The sequence below is a fragment of the Triplophysa rosa genome, linkage group LG11 (genome assembly GCF_024868665.1).
Source record: "Triplophysa rosa linkage group LG11, Trosa_1v2, whole genome shotgun sequence".
Lineage (NCBI taxonomy): Eukaryota > Metazoa > Chordata > Actinopteri > Cypriniformes > Nemacheilidae > Triplophysa > Triplophysa rosa.
Window position 1 is genome coordinate 17,386,707 of NC_079900.1, and position 24,681 is coordinate 17,411,387.

The 24,681-nt window shown below is 43.8% G+C and overlaps 1 protein-coding gene across 2 annotated transcripts in view; it reads right to left on the reverse strand.

Moving 5' to 3' along the window:
- elfn1a (extracellular leucine-rich repeat and fibronectin type III domain containing 1a) overlaps positions 1 to 24,681 on the reverse strand; it is an 88,572-nt gene that overhangs the window by 26,673 nt on the left and 37,218 nt on the right. Inside the window, exons 1-2 of one of the 2 annotated variants that reach the window (XM_057345147.1) lie at positions 16,966 to 17,113; positions 12,949 to 13,021 (exon numbers count right to left, since the gene is read on the reverse strand). The gene's annotated coding sequence lies outside the window, so the exon portion shown is untranslated. Of the gene's footprint in view, positions 1 to 12,948; positions 13,022 to 16,965; positions 17,114 to 24,681 lie in introns of those variants that run through there. The other variant, XM_057345146.1, reaches the window with a different exon arrangement.

Here is a 24,681-nt window from a genome sequence, read left to right on the forward strand (position 1 = left end):
TCGCCTTGCTCGTCTGACCGTTCCCCATGAGACGGTCCCACCGTCTCGTTCCTCAACCACGTATTCGGAAACGGTGCGTGATGATGAGAGGTCCGTTGCAGCATCGGAGGGTGACTTACTGGCATCTGACGCCGACGATTCCTCGGAGCTCCCTCCCCGGGGGGTCGAGCCCAGGAAGAAGCGGACGTCGAAATGTCAGCCATGCTTTCCCGGGCCGCCGGCGTTGGGTTTCAGTGCCCACACTGCCTCTCCCAATGCTTGCGGCTGGATACATGTACCTCGGGTTTGAGAGCGGCTCCAAGCCGCACTCGCCCCAGTGCCGTGTTTTCCCGGAAGTGCACGAGGAACTTAGTATGACCTGGAACGCCCCCTTCGGCGCGTGCACTTCAACTAGTTCCATCGCCCTTTCTTCCCTCAATGGTGGGGCAGCTAGAGGATACGTCGAGTCCCCCTGGGGCTTGACCTAGACTCCCGTCCAAAGCACGTAGGCTTTTTGGCATCCAAGATGTCGAGAGCTTACTCTGCTGCAGGCCAAGCTGTCCCCTCTCTCCACGCTATGGCCATCCTGCAGGTCCATCAGGCCAAGGCGTTGAGAGAGCTCCACGAGGGTAAGACCGACCCAGCGCTTATGAAGGAACTCCACGCCGTCACCGACCTCGCTATAAGGGCGACCAACGTGACCGCGCGGGCCCTGGGTCAGGCGATGTCCACACATGTGGTCCAGGAGAGACACCTCTGGCCAAACCTTGCACAGATGGGTAATGCGAGAAAGTCCGCTTTCTCGACGCACCCATCTCACAAGGGGGGACTGTTTGGTGATACTGCCGAGCCACAGTTCTCGACAGTAAAAGGAGGATATCAAGCATATCCTCCCCCGCCGCGACTCGGCCGCCCCCTGGCCGTCGAGTTCCCGTGCACCCTCTGCTTCCCAGCAGCCCTGGTCCTCTTCGACACTCCGGTTCCGGTGCCCACACTTGGCGGCCCCCCAGGAGACATCGAAGAGGAGACCACCACCCCATCAGCAGCCGCGGCGGAAGCCGTAGCGGCCCTCATGGAAAGACCCCAGGGATATCGAGAACACCTTTTGGGCCCGACCCCAGCCATTCCATTGCTGGTTGGTCGATCCGGGACGGTTCCTGCCCCGTCCCAACTACCCACTTCTAAAGGTTTTTCTCTCTCTCTCTGGGTGTTTATCACAGCCGCTCTCACCCTCTACACGACAGTGTTCGGCAACTCGACGTTGCGACATGGCGAGACCCAATGTCGAGAATAATCAGCAGCCTAAGCACTCTCAATCGACGGTGCGTTGTGCTACATCATCGTCTGGATATTATCACAGCCACTCTCACCCTCTACACTACGGTGTTCGGCAACTCGACGTTGCGGCGAGACCCAATGTCGAGGATAATCATCAGCCTAAGCACTCTCAATCGTGCTTAGGCTGCAATCGTCACTCACAACCCCTTCCGTGTTGTGTCCAGTACGCACATTGCGCCTCTGCTTGGACCGCACGCAGAGCCGCAGGAGCTCTGAGCAGCTCTTTGTCTGTTTTGGAGATCAGCTGTCTCAAACAGAGATTGGCGCACTGGATCATGGACGCCGTCACTACGGCGTACCTGTCCTAAGTTCGCCCGCGCCCACTGGGTGAGAGCTCTCTCCACATGGAGTATAGCCTCCTCGTGGGCACTGGCTCGAGGCACCTCTCTGGCAGACATCTGCAGAGCTGCGGGTTGGGCTACACCCATCACCTTCGCGAGGTCCTACAGCCTCCGCGTAAAACCGGTCAGCTCGAGTCTTGCGGGCATCAGGCAAGACCGGCGGCCGGTAGGGTGTGCGCCTATGACAGTACCTTCCCCCCTTTCTTTTAGGGGGGTCGGTGTACTAAACTAGCCTCCCTTCTTCCCCCACTGGGTGAAGAACAGCCACTCCATCCATCACTAAGCAAGCACCTCCTGCGGGCGGGCTGGGCAGAGCAGCCCTGCCCCTTAGGCCGGGTATCACCTGAGTTATTTGCAACATAGCTCTAACCGGACCTAGTGCCACCAGACGTTGCAACCCCCAGCAAGGCGTTTCCGTCTGATGTATCCTCATGCTGGTTCCCACCTTGGTAACCCATGACCTTCCCTAGGTGGACCTCCACCTCGCGGTTAACTCCTTCAGTCCGCACATTCTTCCCATGAGCTCTCCCCTACGGTGAGACCATGTTGGTATCTCCACTAACTCCTCCCTGCGGTAGGAAGTGGTCTCTGTAGCGCATCCCCCACTTGAGGAAGTAGTGCTTACCCAGTGGCCTTATGGTTCCGGGCGGCTTCTCGCTGTTAGAGACACTAGGCCGCCGCCTGTGAGGCCGAAGGCAGGGGCCTTCCCACCTTTCAAGAAAGCTCTGGGACCCCCTACCTACCCACTGGTAGGTTACAATTTCGCGGTAGCGCTCACGGCTGACACGCCCAGGCCAGTCACTGTCGCTTCGCTAGAGATTGTGACAGGGCACAGTGTTGTGGCGTTTTCCATAGGAATCCCCATCTGTCGGTTCGACACAACGTCGAGAGACCGACAGAAAGTTCCCTGATGGAGGGAACGAGACATTGTGTCCTCCTTGCCACAACACGTGCTGTCGACTGCAGCAGTCGTGAGAGGTCTCAGGCTCCTCAGAACAAAGGTGAATGAATGAGGCACGCCGTCTCCCTTTTATACCTGGATATCCGGGGGCGGAGTCCGGCATGCAAATTTCATTCGCCAATTTTCATTGGCCTTTTCTAAGTAGTCGGAAGCGATTGGTTCTCAGGGACGAACCCCATCTGTCGGTTCGACACAACGTCTCGTTCCCTCCATCAGGGAACTGAGGTTACATCCGTAACCGAGACGTTTTCTTTCTCTCAATGAGCACTAGTTGTACAACTCTATAAAAGTGATTGACAAGCCCAGTTTTTTGTTCTTTGTTGATGTATTTCCTAAACGACCAATTCTGTGTGACATATCGAGGATTATCCCCTTTTTTATAAAAGGACATTTTCATTCTAGAGAATATGTGAATTGGACAAAAATCTGTGCAAGATGAGTCATCAGCATTATTGGTCCATTTTCAAATGCATATATCTGTAGCACCATGGGAATATATTTCTTCCTTCTTTAAGATGATTTTTGAGACATGTTTGACATCGTATATCTCTGTATCTTAAATGTATTAATGAAACAATGTATATTTGCAAGACTCTCTCAGCTTGGTTCTCTCCCATGAAAACAAGCAACTGAAGCAGCATCTAATGACTTTGCCATTGCCCCACCGACAGTCTATGTTGCATCAGCCAGTGTGAAGTAGAAAGAATACTTCAAAACTCAACAGACAGATTCAGCCGAGTACGGCACACACGTGGCTGTTGCTGGCAAAATGCTCCAAGTGCACGGTGTCCAAAAGAATATCCAAAAGAACCAAGCAAATGAAACTCCCTGGGCCGTTCACTATGATCAAATATTAAAGCGCTCTCACATTTGGCACTTAATGTGATTTATAAGGACACATCAAAGGATCGGCTGGTTCTTACTAAAATTGAGTTGTCATAATGGTATCTGAGAATGTGCATGTCATCGATCTGTAGATGGGGCAGAGGCTGTCAGCTGTAGATCTTCACTGAGATGATAATTAAAGTGTAACTGACAAAGACGATTAAAACATGAAGGAAAATAGATCTGAGAGTTTTCATGCTTTATCGTCCTCTACAGTATGTGGCTTTGGGATATCATACTGTGGCGCTCTCAGTTTTGGAAGTTTTGGAACATTCGAGGTGAGACGCTCCAATGATTAAGTCTTTGTTTTAGGGAAGATGTGAATTTTTTAAATAGCGTGACACATTATTCCCATGTATTTTTTATTAATATTTTATTAAAGGCAGTTATTGTAAATGAAATGATCACAGACAACAGTTTTGATATACTCTGCCTTACCAAAACCTGGCTTAAACCAAATGATTATTACGGTCTAAATGAGTGCACCCCACCAAGCTACTGTTATATGCATGAGCCACGTCTGGTTGGTCGAGGTGGTGATGTCGCAATAATTTTTAGAGACTTTCTTACTAGGAGAACAGAGCATAAATTTAAATCATTTGAAGTGCTTGCGCTGAACGTAATTGTTCCAAACAAAAGTAAAAAAACATTGCTTTCTCTTACATTGGCTACTGTGTATAGACTGGCCCTACACTGATTTTGCAGACTTCATATCGGACCTATTGGTTAACGTTGATAAAGTACTGATTGTCAGAGATTTTAATATCCACGTATATAGTGCTAATGATGCATTAGCAGTGGCGTTTACAGAGCTACTACATTCTTTTGGAATAACACAACACATCAATGGACCCACTCTTCGATTTAATCATACACTAGACTTGATTATATCTCACGGAGCCGATCTAACCAATATAGATATTATACCTCAAAGTGACGATGTCACAGATCACCATCTTATAACATGTACACTGCGCACTGCAGAAATCAGCCGTTTAACTCATTATCGACAGGGTAGAACAATTACCTCGACTACTAAAGATAGTTTTGCAAAGAACTTGCCAGATCTGACTCCTTTAAGAACCATACCAATAAATACAGAATCGCTTGATGACATGACCAGCAACATGGGCACTATTTTCTCTAACACATTAGAAACTGTCGCACCTATGAAGTCAAAAAAGATTAATGAGAAAAACATAGCACCATGGTACAATAGCACCACTCGCTCCCTTAAAAGAGAAACACGTAAACTGGAGCACAAATGGAAACAAACCCAATTAGAGGTCTTTAAAACATGGAAAGAGAGTGCAAACTAAAAGCAGCAGAGGCTGAGCACCTCCGAAACCTCATAGAAACTAACAAACATTAACAAATAAACAGACATCACCTGACCTGGTTATTCCGCCGCACCTTGGTAGCAATGCATTCATGACATTTTTTACAGAGAAAATCGAAAACATACAAGACAAAATAGTAAAAACTCAACCTCAACCTGCCCTATGAATTAGTATCAACCATCGCTCCAAATGAAAAGCTACAGTGTTTTTCAACACTATAAATCAGAAAGATTTAATTAAACTTATTGCAATATCCAAACCTACAACATGCTTTTTAGACCACATACCAACCAAATTATTAAAAGAGTTCCTACCTCTTGCAATTGAGCCCATTTATAACATTATCAAATCGGCAATTAATCTAGGCCATGTCCCAGGACCCTTTAAGATGGCCGTCATTAAGCCTCTTATCAAGAAACCAAACTTAGACCCCAGTGAACTAGGAAGCTATAGACCAATTTCAAATCTCCCTTACCTGTCTAAAATACTAGAAAAAGTAGTGTCCATTTCAGTCCGGCTTTAGACTGCATCATAGCACTGAAACTCCACTCGTTAAAATTACAAACAACCTGCTTATAGCATCAGATAAAGGAAACATCTCACTCCTAGTCCTGCTTGACCATAGAGCTGCGTTCAATACTGTAGACTATAAAATACTTTTAGATCGTTTACACAATTATACCGGTATTCAGGGACAGGCACAACAATGGTTCAGATCTTACTTATCAGACAGACATCAATTTGTCCATTTAAATGGGGAATCGTCAAATCTAACGCAAGTAAATTATGGATTACCCCAGGGATCGGTTTTAGGACCCTTGCTATTCTCCATATACATGCTGCCCCTTGGAAACTTTATTAGAAAACATGGAATTAGATTCCACTTTTTTGCAGATGATACTCAGCTATATATCTCATCAAGACCAGATGATTCCTTCCAGCTATCCAAATTGCTAGAGTGCATCGAAGATATAAAACATTGGATGACTTGTAATTTCCTTCTTTTAAATTCCAATAAAACATAAATATTATTTATTGGACCAAAGACACGTGAGCAGAATATTTCAGATTATAACCTGCAAATTGAAGACTGCACTGTTAGTCCAACAAATACAGTTACAGACCTTGGCGTTATATTAGACAGCAACCTGTCATTTAAAAATCACATCTCAAATGTCACAAAAACAGCCTTCTTCCACCTTAGAAATGTTGCTAAATTACGAAATATTTTATGTGTGGCTGACGCAGAGAAGCTTATTCATGCTTTTGTGACCTCAAGACTTGACTACTGTAATGCACTACTTAGTGGTTGTCCTGCATCATCAACAAACAAACTACAGTTAGTTCAGAATGCAGCTGCCAGAGTTCTAACCAGATCCAGAAAATATGATCACGTCCCCAATTTTATAATCCCTTTACTGGCTACCCATTAAGTATCGTGATGACTTTAAAGTTCTTTTAATCACTTATAAAGCCTTAAACGGTTTAGCCCCTACCTACATAACAGAGCTTCTACCATACTACAACTCATCACACTCTTTAAGATCTCAAACCCCCCGAATTTTGATAACACCTAGAATAACTAAATCCACCAAAGGGGGTAGAGCTTTCTCATACGTAGCACCTAAACTCTGGAATAGCCTTCCTGATACTATTCGAGGGTCAGACACACTCTCCCAATTTAAATCTAGATTAAAGACACATCTTTTCAGCCAAGAATTCACTTAATGCATAATATGAAAAATAAACAAGTAAATAAATGAATAGCAGCTATGCTAATTAGTCTCTTCCTGCTTTCCTCCCCCGCCAGAGATTACGCCAGGCCCAGATGAACGTCATATGCCCATCCCTAACTAGAGATTATGCCAGGTCCAGATGAATGTCATATGCCCATCCCAAACTAGAGATTACGCCAGCTCCATTTGAACATCCCGTGCCATCCTTCTGCAAGAGCCTGCGGACTGACTGACCATCCCAGCTCCAGTTTCAGGCAATTCCATCACTAACCAAGAGCAAAGTGACCATCTGACCATCCCAGCTCCAGCTCAAGCAATTCCATCCCCAACCAAGAGCAAAGACGGACTACTTGTCACATTAATGCTGAATTTACATCACATGACAGCAGTTTGAAGTTATAGCTGCACTCAGTTCCCTATCGATACTTCACTCGTACTGCGTAGCAGGACGCTATGGGGAAAACTCCTTTTTCTCCGATGACTGAAGCTTTACAATAACGCAGTGAATTTCCCACGCTCAAGATGCACTCAGAGAGACGGAATGACCTCATTGTGAGAGTATGAGTCTCTCCTCTCTGCGCTCACGGATAGCTTTCTTCTCAGAGAGCGAATCTGCTTCTCGATCCCTCCCGCTTCACTCTACGGAGACGAAGCAGCGGGGTAGAGGAACTAAGTGCTCGGGGAAGCGCGAGCTCACATCCCCTCGGCGTGCCTCGCCCTCTCCAGAGAGAGAAAATTCGCCGGTTCGTTTTTCCCAGGCCGACCAGCGTCCACCGGTGTCTGCCGGCGGCATGGTCTCGTTTGGCGGAAGCGAATTCGAGGAAGACGACAGCATGTTGTTAGCGGCTTCAGACGGGGAGGAGCTGTCGGGCTCGGTTTTCGAGCCCGCTCCCCTGCCGTCTATAGAGCACAGCGAACCCGCACCGGGTCTGGATTCCGAGCTTTTTCGGGTCCTTACTAAGGCTGTGGAGGAGCTGGGCTTAGAGTGGTCCTCTCCGGAGGAACCCGCTCGCAGCCGCCTGGACGAATGGTTCCTGCCGGGGCGCCGCCAAGCCCCTCGTCAGCGAACTTCACCGTTCTTCCCGGAGGTTCACGATGAACTCACCAGGTCATGGCGCGCTCCCTACTCAGCCTGTCTACGACCCTCTTCTTCCTCCGCTCTCACCTCGGTTGACGGCACAGAGGAAAAGGGATATGAGAAGCTGCCTCCCCTGGATGAGTCGGTGGCCGCACATCTGTGTCCGCCCTCGGCCATCGGTTGGATGGCAAAAGCGGCCCATCCCTCTAAGCCGTGCAAAACCACCTCGGCCCTTGCTGGACGCGCTTTCTCGTCCGCCCGCCAAGCGGCTTCAGCATTGCATTCCATGGCAGTGCTTCAAGTGTACCAGGCCAAACTCTTCCAGGGCATGGACATGTCCGGTACAGATATCGCGCCCTTCAAAGAACCGCGGAGCGCGACGGATCTCACCCTATGCGCCACCAAGGCCACGGCCCAGGCGATAGGCAGATCGATGGCCAGTCTCGTGGTGCTCGAGTGCCATCTGTGGCTGACGCTCACAGAGATCAAGGAAGCAGACAAGGTCCCCTTCCTCGATGCTCCAATATCCGCTGCCGGCCGTCTCGGACGCCTATGCATCTGGGTGGATCAGGTCTGTGTAACAGCTCTAGCCCCATAGAGGTATCCTCTTTGGTTGGAGCAGGGTGTGCCCCTGGGCACCACATGCAGACGAAAGGTGGTCACAACAGACGCCTCCAAAACGGGTTGGGGGGCTCTGTGCGATGGCACACCGGCCTTCGGCCACTGGTCGATTCAGGAAAAGGGCCTGCACATCAACTGCCTAGAAATGCAGGCAGTATGGCTGGCTCTTCGCCACTTCCTACTGGTCTTACGGGACCGCCACGTCTTAGTCCGACAGTGGTGTCCTACATAAATCACCAGGGAGGCCTCTCCTCAAGACGCCTTTTCTCCCTGGTACTTTGCCTCTTGGAATGGGCTCAGTGCAATCTGCGCTCACTAAGGGCAACTCATGTGCCAGGCAGACTGAACCAGGGAGCAGATATGCTATCTCGGAGCAACGTCCCTTCAGAGGAATGGACGCTCCACCCCAAGTTGGTTCAGAAAGTCTTCGACAAGGCAGAAAATGACCTTTTTGCCTCAAAAGACAACACTCATTGCCCAACCTATTTTTTCGAAGGAAAGGGACGCCTTGGCCCACAACTGGCCCAACCGACTCCTCTGTGCCTTCCCCCCAATCGCTCTCATACCACAGACGATCAGGAGGATCAGAGAACAGGCGAACAGTTCTTCTCTGGAAGAACCAGCCTTTGGTTGCAGAACTGTCTCAGCTGCTCATAGCAGCCCCGTGGCCTATTCCCCTGAGACGGGACCTCCTCTCTCAGGCAGGCAACATGATTTGGCACCCCCAGCCAGAGCTGTGGGCTCTGCACCTTTGGCCTCTCGACGGGAGCCTACGGTCCTCCCCAAGAGTGTCATGAACACAATATCACAGGCTAGAGCTCCGTCTACTAGAAGACTATATACCCTCAAGTGGTCTGTCTTCTCCACCTGGTGTACAACCCGCGGCGCAGACCCAGAATCCTGTGACATATCACTAATTCTGTCCTTCCTGCAAGAGCTATTGGATAAGGGCCGCTCCCCTTCCATGCTCAAGGTCTATGTGGCAGCAATTGCAGCTTCTCATGCCCCCGTAGCGGGCCAAGGAGTGGGAAAGAATGACTTGGTCATTCGCTTCTTGAAGGGTTCCAGGCGGCTACGCCCTCCTCACCCCCTCACCGTTCCCATATGGGATCTGCCCACGGTGTTGAGAGCTCTGAAGGGCCCTTCCTTCGAACCTCTGCAGTCTGCGGACCTCCGTCCCTTAACGCTTAAAACCGCTCTGCTGCTAGCATTAGCATCGGTAAAACGTGTGGGCGATCTACAGGCGCTGTCTGTGAGCCCCTCCTGTCTTGAGTTTGGGCCTGACAACTCTAAGGTAGTCCTCAAACCTAGACATGGTTACGTACCTAAGGTGCTCTCTACTCCATTTAGAGCACAGGTAGTGACACTTTCTGCACTCCCCTCCTCCGAGCAGGACCCGGAGCTGAATCTGCTCTGTCCAGTCAGAGCGCTAAAGATCTACATTGAGCGTTCCGCCCCATTCAGGCGGTCGGAACAGCTTTTTGTCTGCTTTGGCGACCGCACCAGAGGGTCTCCGGTCACGAAGCGTAGACTATCTAAATGGATAGTTGAGGCTATCGCGCTGGCATACTCTTCCTTGGGCCTTCTATGCCCCACGGGAGTTAGAGCCCATTTTACTAGAAGTGTCGCCTCTTCCTGGGCATGGTCTAGCGGAGTCTCCATAGCGGATATTTGTGCGGCGGCCTGCTGGGCTTCACCTTCCACATTTACCAGATTCTACAGTCTGGACGTTCCGGTCTTACAGGCCCGGGTCCTTTCTGCTTAAGACTACTGCTGGGCTGTGGTTGCCGTCAACCACACCAGCACCTAGCACACTACTGGGACGACTAACCAGATTAGGTTACCTATTAGCTTGGCTTTTCAGCCTTCCGCAGGATTCTCTGCCTCATACCTATCCTCGAGCCATGGCTTCGGGATTATATGATGTTTTCGTTCCACTTGTAGCATGGCGGGATTATACTGGTTCCCCATAGCGTCCTGCTACGCAGTACGAGTGAAGTATCGATAGGGAACGTACTCGGTTACTAACGTAACCTCGGTTCCCTGAGATACGGGAACGAGTACTGCGTTCCTGGCCATGCTTACAAGCTGCATATGGTCGTCGCTTCAGTCGAAGTAACCTGAGGACCCTACGGTGATGTGTCTGCTTATATAGCCATAAGCCCCGCCCATTTTGGCAGGCACCATCGCCATAGGTCCATGCAGCTTCGCTGCCATTGGCTCAAAGTTTTACTTTGCATGCACCAATGGCCATGCAGTATTCACTGCGTTATTGTAAAGCTTCAGTCATCGGAGAAAAAGGAGTTTTCCCCATAGCGTCCTGCTACGCAGTACTCGTTCCCGTATCTCAGGGAACCGAGGTTACGTTAGTAACCAAGTACGTTACATACAGTAACATTCCTCTGTTGTCTGATATCGATCACAAAATAAGACAAAATTAGACCTGAACAGTTTCAACAAATGAAATTTCCTAAATCACAACTAACAAGCTGTCCCTATTTTTCATAAACATTTACTCAGTAACGTTTAATCAAAGTCACTGAGTGCAGCTGTGACACGTCTGAGGGGACCTGGCCCTCCCGACTGAGATTGGTTTCTCCTGAGGTTTTTTTCTCCATTTATTTGTCATTGGAGTTTGGGTTCCTCGCCACAGGGCCGTGTTGACTTGCCTACCGGGAGACTGCTTTTATTAGATATTATTTATTATTTATTAGAAAGATCTTGCTTGTTCTATAAACACCTTTCTGTGTTTTTCTTATTTTCTCCTGTAAAGCTGCTTTGGAACAATGCACATTGTGAAAAGTGCTATATACATAAAATTGAATTGAACTGAATTAATGTACTTGTTGAAGTCTTAACCTGTTGTCTCTGAATCTAAATGAGGGCTTGTATAAAGACATGATGATCATCAGTTGTTCTTTCATTGGTCAAAATAAGACAGTCGGCAACAGGGTTCACATGCAGTGCTGTTTCAAATAGTCTATTAATTATTGACTGTGGGGTAAAACTAATCTCAGTTACCATAGTTACCATATGGAAATAAAAAAACTTGCCTAAAAGTTGTTGTGTTTTTGCATGGTAAATAAAGCAAACAATACACAACCATAATTTGTCATCAGCTGAATAAGATAAGCTCTAATATGACAGCAATGGATTCAGGCACATCAGTGACAAGATAATCACAGAAGCCTGTGGCATGTCTGGAGCAGACCTTATTTTGCCAATTTTATTACAGCTAAAATAATAAATAAGGAAATTCAGTTTAACGGGATTGCTTTTTCCCTGAGTAAACCAAATCCAGAGTATATATTTATGGTGCATTACTGACTGTAACTGTGAAACTGAATTTAAAGCTACAGTTTATCAGTTTATATTGATTATCATCAATACAGTATATATATAATGGTCAGAGTGCAGCGTCGTTTTTTCAGTACAACAAAGCATTTACTAATTACTAACATCTGTTTTCATATGATTCCACATCATCGCTGAATTGCTTGTATTTACTGGTAGAATTCAAAACGTCATCTTGCTGGTGTAACAAAAGTCCTTTCCTAATTATTTTTTATTTCTTGTGTGTGCTTAATTGTTTTTGAATAGCTAAATCCATCACATTTTCTTAATTGCTCCGAAATTTTCTCTTCTATAAAAGACTCTTATCATGACTGAATAAAACAGGTGTGATGCCACCGGATTACTGCACAAGCTTGTTTATTTTGCAGATGTGAACGAATTTGAAAATAAACAGCTTAAACTGAAAACATATAACATTTAATTTAAATAGTTGTCAATGAAAAACGTTACATTGTGGGTTTAATTATAAATTAAATAAAAGAACGCAATTGCAATAATTAATGGCAAAATGTTGCTAATCAATAATTCATGTTTCCTCAACCATAATAGTGAACTTTTGTACTGTCATAGTAATTCAAACTTGAATAATTCAGGTTCCATCTAAATGCAATGATAGTTTTGTGAAATAAGCAGTCAGCCCAACCCGGCTGCTTAACAAATGCTGTCGAACTACACTTGCTCTGCCAATAGCAGAGAGCACAGAATGGGAAAAGAACAGGTTACACAGAACAAGTTCTTGCATTTAATAACATCTACAGAATTGAACAGAATGTAGTGGTCCTTGCAATACGCAGATGCAAAAGAATGGCTTCTCATTACAGGATGCTAAAAAAAAACGGAAATTAAAAGGAAATATAATGACAATTAAAGAAACTTTTATAGTGTCTTCAATACTTGCCACAATATTGTTACATCTTTGAATTATCTTAATTTGAATTCTTTTCTTGTTTAATGCGATTATGATTTATTAAATTATCATTTATCTCAGTCAAATGTAAAATATCTTAACTGCTTTAGAAATAAGTTGTGCCATTGTTGCCATCACTTGTAACAAGTATCTGTAGAACTAAAATGATCTGTTATCACAGTTTATCATATCGGTGCACGTCAAGCATCAGTATACATTTAAATGTCTGAAAGCGTTTAAAGATGTCTGAGAGATGTCTGAATTGTGAAGCACATGATTGAAAAAAAGAGCAGATCCAATCAGAGAGGAGAACACTGGGGCTTTAGAGCCATCTTTCATCACACTATTCACAGAGCTTTTTAACACCCCTACTATTCAGGTCATAGAGCCATTCCAAAAATGACTTACCCCGACTGATCGGGTCAAACTGTCCAGTGATCACACACATGTCTGAGATCCACCATCAGTATCTGGCCTGTCTCTGTGGAAAAAAACCACCCAATTAGAGACATATGGGCAATATGTATGTCTACACATTTGAATTTAAAAGATTACAAATGTTATTACACTTATGGATTTCAAAATATCAAAAATCGTTAATTCAAAATGTGAGACGGACTTTCATTACAAGCCATTTGCCAATCTTCCTAAACTGTGTGATAAAAATGAACTATCAATAACTAAGCAGACGTAGAAAGCCTTATATTACACAGCATCTCCAGCGATGATAAAAAGATCATTTTTCTTGATGTGTGGTTTATCCCAAGATTATTTCTCTATTTATATCTTGCATTGCTTTATGCCATTTCAAAATTAATATTCACTGCTCAGAAGATGCAATGATATGCTATGCAAATAAGATGACACTAATGAGTTACCGATTATTAACACTCCATTAATTCAGTACGTCTTTTTCTGTGAGCTCCATGCATATCAGCTGAGAGTGCTAATGAATGTTCAGCTAATACAGCAATGTAAAGACATAAATGCACAAATTTTATATTTCTATGTTTGAATGGGTCAAGGTTTAGCTGGTTATGGCATCGTATGCTATTGCTACACCATGTGGCTAAAAAAACATCTTTCTCTGTCGAGAGCCATTCAGAACTGTCTGTTAATTCTGGTAAAAAATTGCTTTCATGTGTTCACACCCTAACAGCAGTCATACAAGGTCAAACTGAAATAATTTTTGAATGATTAAACCACGACCAAAGTGTGTTAGGTTGTCCGCTATTCTCCCCCACTGTTTCAACAGAACAAGAACATTGTCTTGGTATGATAAGCGTAAGCACATACAATTACAATTTTTTCAGAGTCAGACCGGGTGTGGGTAAAGCCTTAGACAAACTATGGGTCCCTTGGGAGCAAGAGGTTAAATGACTTGTTCAAAGGCACCAATGGCAGCAGTTCGAGTGGGACGTTATCAGTTGATTTGCCTGACAGCTCATGTACAATGCTCCCACTCAGATGGAAAATTTCAGTATGTGCCACAACGTTAATTCTTTACGCTTAAGCGACACAGGATTAAATTAGCCATATCAGAGATGGGTGGCCCCGCACACATCTCCTGTCACGTAACAGCTGCTGCACCGTATAAACCTAGACTCTGTCTATTGATCTTCATAAGTGTTTTAGTATTTAAGAGACAGATCTGTCAATGATAAGCAAGTTAGACCAATTAATTGAGCACTTTTTGCTGATAAGACAGAAATTAATACTCTGCAATCAGTCTGAATGACATAATGCGACTGCAAATGAAGATAAATAGATATTAATGACCATCTGCTTTTCCTTTGGATCAAAATAACAAACACACTGAAATCATCTCATTAGGGTTGTGCAACTGTATTAGCTCTTTTTAAGTAATTGTTTTTTTTTAATAAGTTCATAATTAAATAAAATAAGTTCTGTCTGGATCACTTTTGTCAAAAATGATTGACAATTAGCATACAGTTTAGACTGGCAATATGGTTCTGTTCTGGGTAAAACTCCCTGCCCATCCATGCAGCCAGCATGAATAAGAACAGAGAGAATTATGTGTTAAACGTTTAAGTTTAACACATAATTAAAATGTAATTGAGACTTATGAAGAGGAATATCATAAAGTCGAGTCCTGATTGAAAATTTGAAGTGGAGTAAGGGATGGAGGAGGGTAATTCGCTTGTGAGTAACGCGATAAGCTGCTGATAGCTGAATTTAAAATGGAAGCTGTGATCGCGTCATATTTCTTGATTTTTAGCTTCAGTAACTGACATGCTTAGCAAACAGTGAATAAACAATATGCAATGCGTTCACTTGTATATTGCTTTAAGACAGCATTTTAGAAATGCAGAGGTGACCTGATGTTTTGTGCTCCACCGAAAGCACCGACTGACTGATATATAGAGTACAGTAAAGCAACCACTCTACTCTGCTCTGTTTGTTTATTATTATTGATTATAACATAATAAAACTCTGCCGCAGCAAAATAATTTAAATAATGACAAAGGCAGACTAAAAAAACGTGCCCTTATTCTGTAAATTATTCTGTAAAAATAGCCATCAAATGTAAATGGGCCTTTGGCCATCACCAGTTTTGTATGCTATATCAGACGATGTGCAAACAAACTGTGTGAAGACAAAAAATAATAATTCCAATAGTTGAACACGAAACAAAATTGTTTTCCATGTATATTCTGCAGTACGCACTGTGTATTTCTGTGAAGCAGGGAGTTGTTAATGATCTGGTCTCATGATCTGACCAGAAAGTCATTTGCATTCCGGTGAAAGAAGTGATAGTCAAAGGGCCTTAGACAGCTGCCATACAGCACAAGCCTGTGAAAGCCCCAAAGCAGCGGAACCCAGAGTTTAGCAGAGGCAAGCTTCATGGATTTCTGTCCTATTCTTTTAGTTACTCATCATAATGACTCCATTTAGCTGTTCAATGACCCATTTAATGGCACAGAGCAGGCTTTGGAAGCACTGTGTCCTTGGCAGGGCAGATTTTGCAGCTGCCCTGGCGTATGCTACCTTTAACCCAAACTGTGGTCCATCTACACCGTCACTAAAAGCCCCCACCCATCCACCCCCTCCCTACACCCAAACCACTAACACACCCCTTTGCATCAGCAAGTTATCGGGGACCAGAAGCAGCACCAACTGGGAATCCTGCATCACCATTGTACACCACAAGGGCATTTTTCATCATAAATGAAGCACAGGCAGTGGAGATCTTGTGCTATATACAAAAAAAACAAGGTTTTACTACACGTTTAATGTAACGTTATTTAACAAAAAAAATGCTCTCTTCATGTATAGTTTTGACAATGCCCTGACTTACATGTTGTAGCAAGGTTCAAAGTAGGGAAGGAAGGAGGCGGGAACCGGCGAACATTCAAAACATTTGAATCAAAAATAAATACACAAAAATACAAAAGTAACACGCCGGTTGCCCCTTGCGGACGACTGCCAGCAAAACGAACATAAACAAAACGTAATCAACGTCCGTGCCCGGTCCTCTCTAGTCGGCAGTCCTGTCGCTCGTCCTCTTATGCTCCCGATCTCCTCCGTCAGGCATGCGGGACCGGTGCACGTACAGCTGATACTCATTATCACTCACGCCACCGGCCCCGCCTTCCTGCCCCACGGCTCTCGTCCCGCCTTCCTTGCTACATAAACCCATCGCCCCTCACAGGCCAGGGGGTACCACCGCGCCTGTGCTTACTCCCCCCCGGGGGCCCCCCCTTGAGAGCCCCAGGGGTACGCACCGACAAGACGAGAGAACGGAGCCGGGAGCACCACGAGCGACAGGGACGAGAGAGGGGAGAGAGGAAAAAAAATTGTGGTCCGGTTCCCCAACACGCTGTCGCTCGGTCCTCAGCCAGCCGAGAGGCTCTTCCTTGCGGTGCCATGCAGTAGTACTGGACGCTCCCTCGCTCCTCCTCCACCCCCTGGCGGCCGGCGATGGCTCCTCCAGCTGAGGGCAGCCGGCTGGAAGTCCCCTGCTTCCTGCTCCTCCCCTATACGGCGGACAGCAGCAGGCTCCTGCCCACGGCAAGCGGGGCTGACTCCTCCGCTCCCTCCCGGACGGCAGCCACCCCACCTCAGACCCAGGGGCACGGCAGCGAGGTCTTCGCCCCACTCGGGCACACACTCCAGCACCACTGCCTCGGGCAGCCGCTCGCGGACATCCATCGTCCGTGCTGCCCGAACTCTTCGGCACTGCGATCCCCCTCAGCTGCGAGGACTCTTTGAGAGCATGTCCCTCCTTCCTCCCGGGTTTCGGCACCACTATAGCACGGTTCAAAGTACGGAAGGAAGGAGGCGGGAACCGGCGAACATTCAAAACATTTTAATGAAAAATAAATACACAAAAATACAAAAGTAACAAGCCGGCAACCCCTCACGGTCGACTGCCGGCCACACGAACACATAAACAAACTTAACCTATTTCCGGGCCCGGTCCTCTCTCGTCGGCAGTCCCGTCGCTCGTCCTCTTATGCTCCCGATCTCCTCCGTGAGGCATGCGGGACCGGTGCGCGTACAGCTGATACTCATTATCACTCACGCCCCGCCTTCCTGCCCCACGGCTCTCGTCCCGCCTTCCTCGCTACACATGTGATGTAAGCATAACAGAGTGAGCCGTGAAGGGGACGTTGCCCACAGGAGATTTGGACCCCATATGGTCCAAAGGAGCATATAACACACACACTGACCATGACCACCACTGTGCCCCTTGCATCCCACTCCCTCCACTCAGAGATGATTGATCGCCGCTGCTCAGCTGCTGACAGCTGAAGGAAGCTACACTTGGGAACGTGGGCAGAAAAACAGCCTTGTCGTGGTCCACTTTGATTCTCCAACAGCTGCTTCACGAAAAAAACACACATCCAATGAGTCTTTTTAGAGACCTGTGTCTTTTGAAATGCAAAATGGCATTGAGCATCCCCTCTTCAGATACTGGAAACCAACCTTCTTCACAAGGCCACTGAGGATGTGTGTATTTTAGACAACTCATTCCATTTATCTATAGAAATGCTAATGACATGTTATCCAATTGAACAGCTTTTGTCCCATAAAGGGATAGTTCACCCGAAATTATACATTATTTTAATGTGTATTCAACCTCATGTCGTTCCAAACCCGTATGCCACAAAAGAAGATTTTTGAAGAACACTGGTACACTGTTAGAAAGAATGGTCAAAAAATGTACCCACGCTGGGTACATCCCTGGGGCGGAACTGAGACATTTCTCAAAATATCTTCTTTTGTGTACTGCAGAAGAAAGAGTTATATACAGGTTTAACCAACAGGCTGGTGAATCAATGATAACAGATTTTTTTATTTGTGGGTTAAGCGAGATAAAACTAAATGATTTATGGCCAGTGTTTCTTTATGACTCACATAGGATCCTACAGTACCTATAGTAAAGCGCTGAAGGGGTTTTCCCTGACACGTAAGCATTAGTCACAGAATTTTAAATGATTTTAAAATATTCTCATTATCTTCGGCACCCTGGTGCATCTGACCTTTCAGTTGTCCCTACAGTCTGGAACTTCTCCGGTAGATGCAAAACTACATGTTTTAACTGAATAACCAGTGCCAGTCTATAAACTGACCAATATTTAACACTTTTTCTTTTATATAATAGCAGCCTTGGATCTTTTTCTCGACAGTTTTCTGTTCTATTCATCATCCCCAGTATAAACATGCCTTTGGTCTACAAATAAAAGAACACGAAGCACAAGAAGAATGACGCAAACTAGGAAGGAAAGGACACTACGAAGGAGACATTTGTTTGGACTGAACTGACAAGGCCTTTGTGATGTCACTGTGTGTCAGTCTATTTGTTCCCAAAAGGAGCCAGACAAACCCAAACAACGCAGAAGAAACACACTGGCAGATGGGCTGTATTGATTTCACTTTTCATTCCAATGATGTAGAGCTGCATGTGGTTATTATGAAATATACAGAATGTCTATTTATATTGGCAACATCAAAACATTAGAAAACACAGGAACGACACTAATTTTGTTACCCTCAGGACAGCTGAGTAACACTACAAAATAATGTTTTACTGTACTAAGACCAAAAACATTCACAGGTGGATGGAATCAGAAATGATAAACAATTATATTATACATGACTCATCTTCATCTTCGGTTTTAATGATTCTCAGTGCTTCTATAATTTGAAAAATACACTCTAAAACGGTTGTTTTAAAAACAACACATATCTGTGTCTAGTTGAAGGGATAGTTCACTTTCTTTCTTCTGCACAACACAAAAGAAGATATTTTGAAGAATGTTGATAACCGAACAACAGCGGCACCCAGTTCTATTGTTTGGACACAAAACCAATGCAAGTCAATGGTGGCCAGTTACCAACATTCTTGAAAATATCTTCTTTTATGTTCTGCAGAGGAAAGAAAGTCATACAGGTTTGAAATGACAAGAGGGTGAGTAAATAATGACAGCATTTACAGTTTTGGGTGAACTGTCACTTTAAGGGAACACATTTTGTGTTACTTTAAACTCAACTTTCTGTTGTCCCGCTTATTTAAAACAAAATCAACACACAATGTCTCAGAAAGTGTTAAAAAGACATAATCTTATATAATTACATAACACAAAAATGTTAATATACAATGTTACTTTGAATCTGAATGTGTTAGTTAGTTCATTTTAATTGCAAATACATTTAACTCTGTACATTCATTAGTTTTTATTTCGTTTTGTTTTATAATGTTCATTTAATTTTGTTTCATTTTCATTTTGGTCTATAATTATCAGTTTAGTGTTTATTTGAATGACACTAAAACAGTTTTCACTTCATTTGCATTTTGTGAAAATGACTGCTTTTAGTTTTTATGTATTGCAGTGTAGCCTGAGATTTCATCCATTATAACAAAGCACCCCAAATTGCTACACTTTATCAGTAACAGCACCATATTCAAAACAATGCCATCGTCGTTTGTGTTACGAGTTTTGTTTATAATGAACGAATAATGAAATGTGCTACAAAAGTGCCATTGTTGCTGAATTTAGCAGTAATTGTGACCGACATTACTCTGGCATCTCCAGGGCATTTATGAATCACCAGCATGAACTGAATCTGCCCAGATCTCATGTCAGATCAGATAGCTCCTGAATTTACTCCACCGCAGAAAATATCAGAAATATATTGAAGGGTTTTGAACGAGGCTTTTAAAATTCCTTTTGTGTAGTTTTCGCAGTGTTTTTTACAAACCCTGTTTTTAGTTTTAAATCTTATTTTCACTGCTATTTTTGATAGCTTTGGTTAAAGATAATGCAGATTTTTTTCTTGTTTTAATTAACACTGAGAATGTTAAACTTTTTTAAATATATCAAAATAATTTTTATACCAGGTATGTCAACGCAGCCAGTAACAACATTAGCTTAAAGCCCCCCCAATCCAGAAAATGCACTTTTAAATGTTGTTTTAATATGTCTGTGCGTCAGAAGTGTGTGTACAGAACCACCCTAGATTGATAAAAATTCACCCATTCATTTTTTTAAATCCCCAATAAACCTCAACTGTCCTCTTGAATGAGCTGTTGGCATTCTCTCAGTAATTGATGATTGATGAGCCCTCCCTGACTGCTGATGGTCTCTGCCCTCATTGAGTTGTACACTGTCCGCCATTGTTTTCACGCTGGACTACTTACAGTGAGCTACAAGAATGTTTTCCAAACAAAAAGGTGTTTTGTTCTTGGATGCAAGACTGAATATAAGTCTTCATTTACTCCCGACATCGAGCCTCTGAAGACGCTGTGGTTTAGTTTTATTTCTCAACGGAATGTGCAGAAGGCATCAGGTGAAGTCACTTTACACCGGGATGCTAGTAAAATGCTGGATTCATAATGGGTCATGTTTTCAGTTTTTTAAACATATGACGCGTTTGTCCTGTGTATTGTCACGTATAAAAACAATGTGCACATTGTAAAGACATAACCCGAAATGCATTCACCCTGAAAACAGCGTCCACAGTTTTTAAACAAATAACGTGTTTTGTCTTATGTTCTCTCACTTATACAAAACAATGTGTTTGGTTTTTAAAGATGAGACAGTGTTTCTCATTTGTTTAGTGACCATTCTCTTCAGTTTTGTTGTAGGAAGCACCGGCTCACACAGGCTGCGTCCGAAATCACCCACTTCCATACTATACAGTAGGCAAAAATGAGTATGAGTCATGAATAGTATGTCCGAAACCTCAGTATGCAAAAAACAGTAGGTGAGAAATACCCGGATGGTCTACTACTTCCACTGAGATTCGTGAGTGTGGATCGGATGGACACTCATCTATCCCATGATGCCACGGGAGCTGAGCAATGGTCAAATTTCAAAAGCAAATCAAATCAATATAGCGGAAAACTTCAAGGCGGACTTCCGTTTCTAATATAAGTGCCAATAAATGAATTTCTTGTGACTAAATTATGTTTTTATCAACGCTCATGTGTAGGATGTTGTTAATACGTCATAGGTCAAAGAGCATACGGGTCACATGACCATAAAACATGGCGTACGCAGTATGTCTGAAATGTATTCATACTACTCCCACTCATACTATATAGAGCGTACTGTTTTAACGGCCGATAGGTACTTATTCAAATTCAGTACGTACTGTCACAGTATGCGATTTCGGCCACAGCCCTGCACTTTCTGCTGTAAAGGGGGAGGAGACCAGCACCTCCTTTGGATTTAAAGAGACACACCAAAACAGCTTGTTCAAAACAGGCAAAAATGGACATGTAGGGCACAGTATAATACAAGATCTGAGGTGTACAGTATTTTGAGCTGAAACATCATAGACACAAGATTTATATTACATGTTGTAAAAGGGCTACATTTGGGGGCGTTTAATAAGAGCAGTTAGCGAATGTCTGAACTTTGAATTCTTGGCAATGAGAACCAAATGCACTCAGAATAATCACAGAAGGATTGAGGCTTTGAAGCCGCACAGTATGCGCAAGTGTCAAGGGATTGATGGGGGTGTCTGAATGAAAAGATGCCTTCGGCGAGGACTGATGGCTTGTTCTCGAGTGGCCCCCAATGCTGATTTTGAGGTTATTTTAAGACGGAAAAGTCATCAGGCTCATCTCGTGAGCATTTGAGAAAATCCCTGTAATGCTCAGACGTGGTATGTATGGATGCACGAGTCCAGATATGTGTGTGGCCCCTTTAACATATGGTTTTAGCCAACCTCTTTGCTGCAGATCCGCAGGGACGTAGACCCAGTGGCTCAGTATGAGAAGCTATTTGTCTCTGACAGTGATGAAGCGTAGCACAAATTATTTTGACCACGTAATAAATATGACTTTAATTTGGATAAGAAAGAGATGCATTGTAGTATTGTGTGGTCATTCAGAGAGATATCTATCCCCGGCACTTGTGGGATCATACACACATATGCCATGAAGAGAATTATAATGAAAGACAGTGTGATTTCAATGCAATCTCATTTCTTTATGTCGTGCGATAGGAGGCGTTGAGAGAATGACAGAGGTAAATGTGATTTCACATCTGAGCGAGTCTGTCTCCTTTAGGCCTGGATGTAGGAAAACGAAAAATATACTGTTTGTTTCCCCCTAGTGAGACGAGAAGAGAGAAAAGGTTGAACTGTTGGACCTCCAAATAGCCAGAAATCACTCCGACCATAAACCAAATAAACGTATAAAATGTATAATTTGCTGCATTTCTGAATTGATTTTTACGGATGGGGGCTGATGGGAAGCCTTTACACTCCTCAGTTTTGGCATACAACCAAGACATATTCAGGCAGGGCATATGGATTTCTTAGATGTACAGTTTTTAGATCTGTTTGGATTATTTTGCACAAAACGAAGCCTTCACAGAGTAGTTAAAGGATGTACTCTCACTGTCAACATTTGTTTCTACTTTATTGCTCCTTAGGAACTTTAGTATTTACTCTTAAGATTGAAGCCTTACTACATGTCCCATTATGAGAGTCGAGTAATGTTTCACCCCTGAATAATCTGCCTCAAAATACCAATGATGTCTGACATTGTGCTCTGGATATTCTAATTGGTCTCTGAGGGCCGGACGCAGCATCGGTGTAATTGTGATGTATTATGCGGATGTTCAACCATATGCTGAAATGGATTTCATCTCTTGTTATTTGTAGTTCATCAGACACAAAATATGGTGGGAGATCTGCTGGGGTCGGGTATTACTCACAGCAGATGTACACATTTCATTGTGGAAAAAAATGGTGTTTTATGGGGGGCTCTTTCCAGATTGACTCATCGGGTTATGCTAATTCATTCATCATGGCCTATAATGGAGACAGGTGGTGTTTGATCAGTTTTGGCATTTAAATCTATTGCAAAATATTGTATGTAGAAATAAAAAAAGAAAGCAAAAAGTTCTTTGCTGCTTAGAACAGATTGCTCAGAAAACCTTTCAGCTGTTTAATGTATATACATAATTTCAGGGGCGATTCTAGGATTGTCATTTAAGAGGGGGCTCAGTCCCCAATGAGGGTATAATAGTAAAACTCTGACTAACAGGGTAAGATGGTAAATTAGTGCAAGAAATCCACTGTATTGCATAGATGGGAATAACATTTGAATACTGAACCAGCCAAATACGAGTCTTCCTGATCACACACACACCTATTTGCTTTACATTTTACTGTTTGCATTTCTAATGCAAACCTCTTTCTATGTTCAAGTACAAACAGAAAAATGTACAGGTAACCATAAAACAACATATAACTTTAAACTTACATTTACTATCCATATTAGCAATATAAACAACACAGATGAGGCTGGAGTCAGTTAATGCCACATGCACTGTAACATGTTTTATATTGAAAGTTAAGTTTTCAAATGAAAACAGCAACAACATGATTGTTTTATAAAGTAGACTATATGTTCATATGTGTTAGGCTTCATTTTCGCTGGAGGAAACAGCTGTGGTGTGATGAGGGGTGAACGCAGCGAAAACTTACAGGAAAACGATTACTCCCCCATGACAATTTGTAAACTGTATTTATGGCAAAGAACTGCACAGATCCAGATATTATAACAATCTATCGAAAAACACAAACCTTGTCTTGTCCTCTGATCCTCGCTCTGCTACTGCGGATTGAAGAACGCGCTGAAAGGCGGGGTGGAGTCTAAGTCTGCGGGCGTTTTATGAAATTTAAAAGGGATTGAGGCGATCACAAATTTGTGTACAGTTTATGGAGAATCGCAGAATTTTTAGGGGGCTGAGTAGAAATGTGCATCATTTCAATGAGAGAGGAAAGTCTTACATTTGTTTCTGCTAAGAAAAAATAGCCCAGAGTGGCTTTTTTTGAGAATGATTATAAAAGCATGTGCATTAAGTGAGTTCTATTATTTTTCTTGACCGACCAAAGTAATGTTACTTTTCTTTTATACACTTTGTATTGCATTTGATATTTTTAAAATGAACGTTTAGTTGTTCCACACCAGGCGGAAATCCAAATATTCACCATACTGTATAGCCAGGTTGTTTGTCTCCTCGGCATTTTTAGACCTTTCACATATCATTCACCTGGGTTGTTAGTCTATCAAACTATTTTTTGAAATATAACTCACGTGGCATTTGCCAATTTTGACATACTGTATTTTATACCGTCCTTTAATTAACCATCCAACAAGATGGCATTTACATACAGTACTGTACACGTGAAACATCAGTCTAGTTTTATGTGAAATATGTCATTATAAAATGTACAGGTAGCTCAGATAAGATATTCCATTATGTAAAGTTACCTCATCCACCTGTCAATATTACAAATGTCAAACACGACTCACAGCACTTTAAAGTTGTGCACTTAGCGTTCGCTCTATAAAAGCACATTGCAGATTTGCAACGGCAGCGTAAGACTCCTTTCCTTTTGTTACAGGCACTTGTATAAAGTGCAAAACCAGTGTGAAGAACAAGTAAGCGTTGGAGAATGCAGACAAAACCAACATCATTGTGACTTGCCATGTCTGGGTTATGTGGCGCACCTTGCTCGAGGGAAATCACTCATTTATCGGCTACGTTCTGCCTCTTCATGGGAAAATTTGCGTTGGAATGTAATATATTCCAAAGGATGGCCCGAAACACAGATTTGTGACAATGAGATTAATGTACATCCCTCCTATTA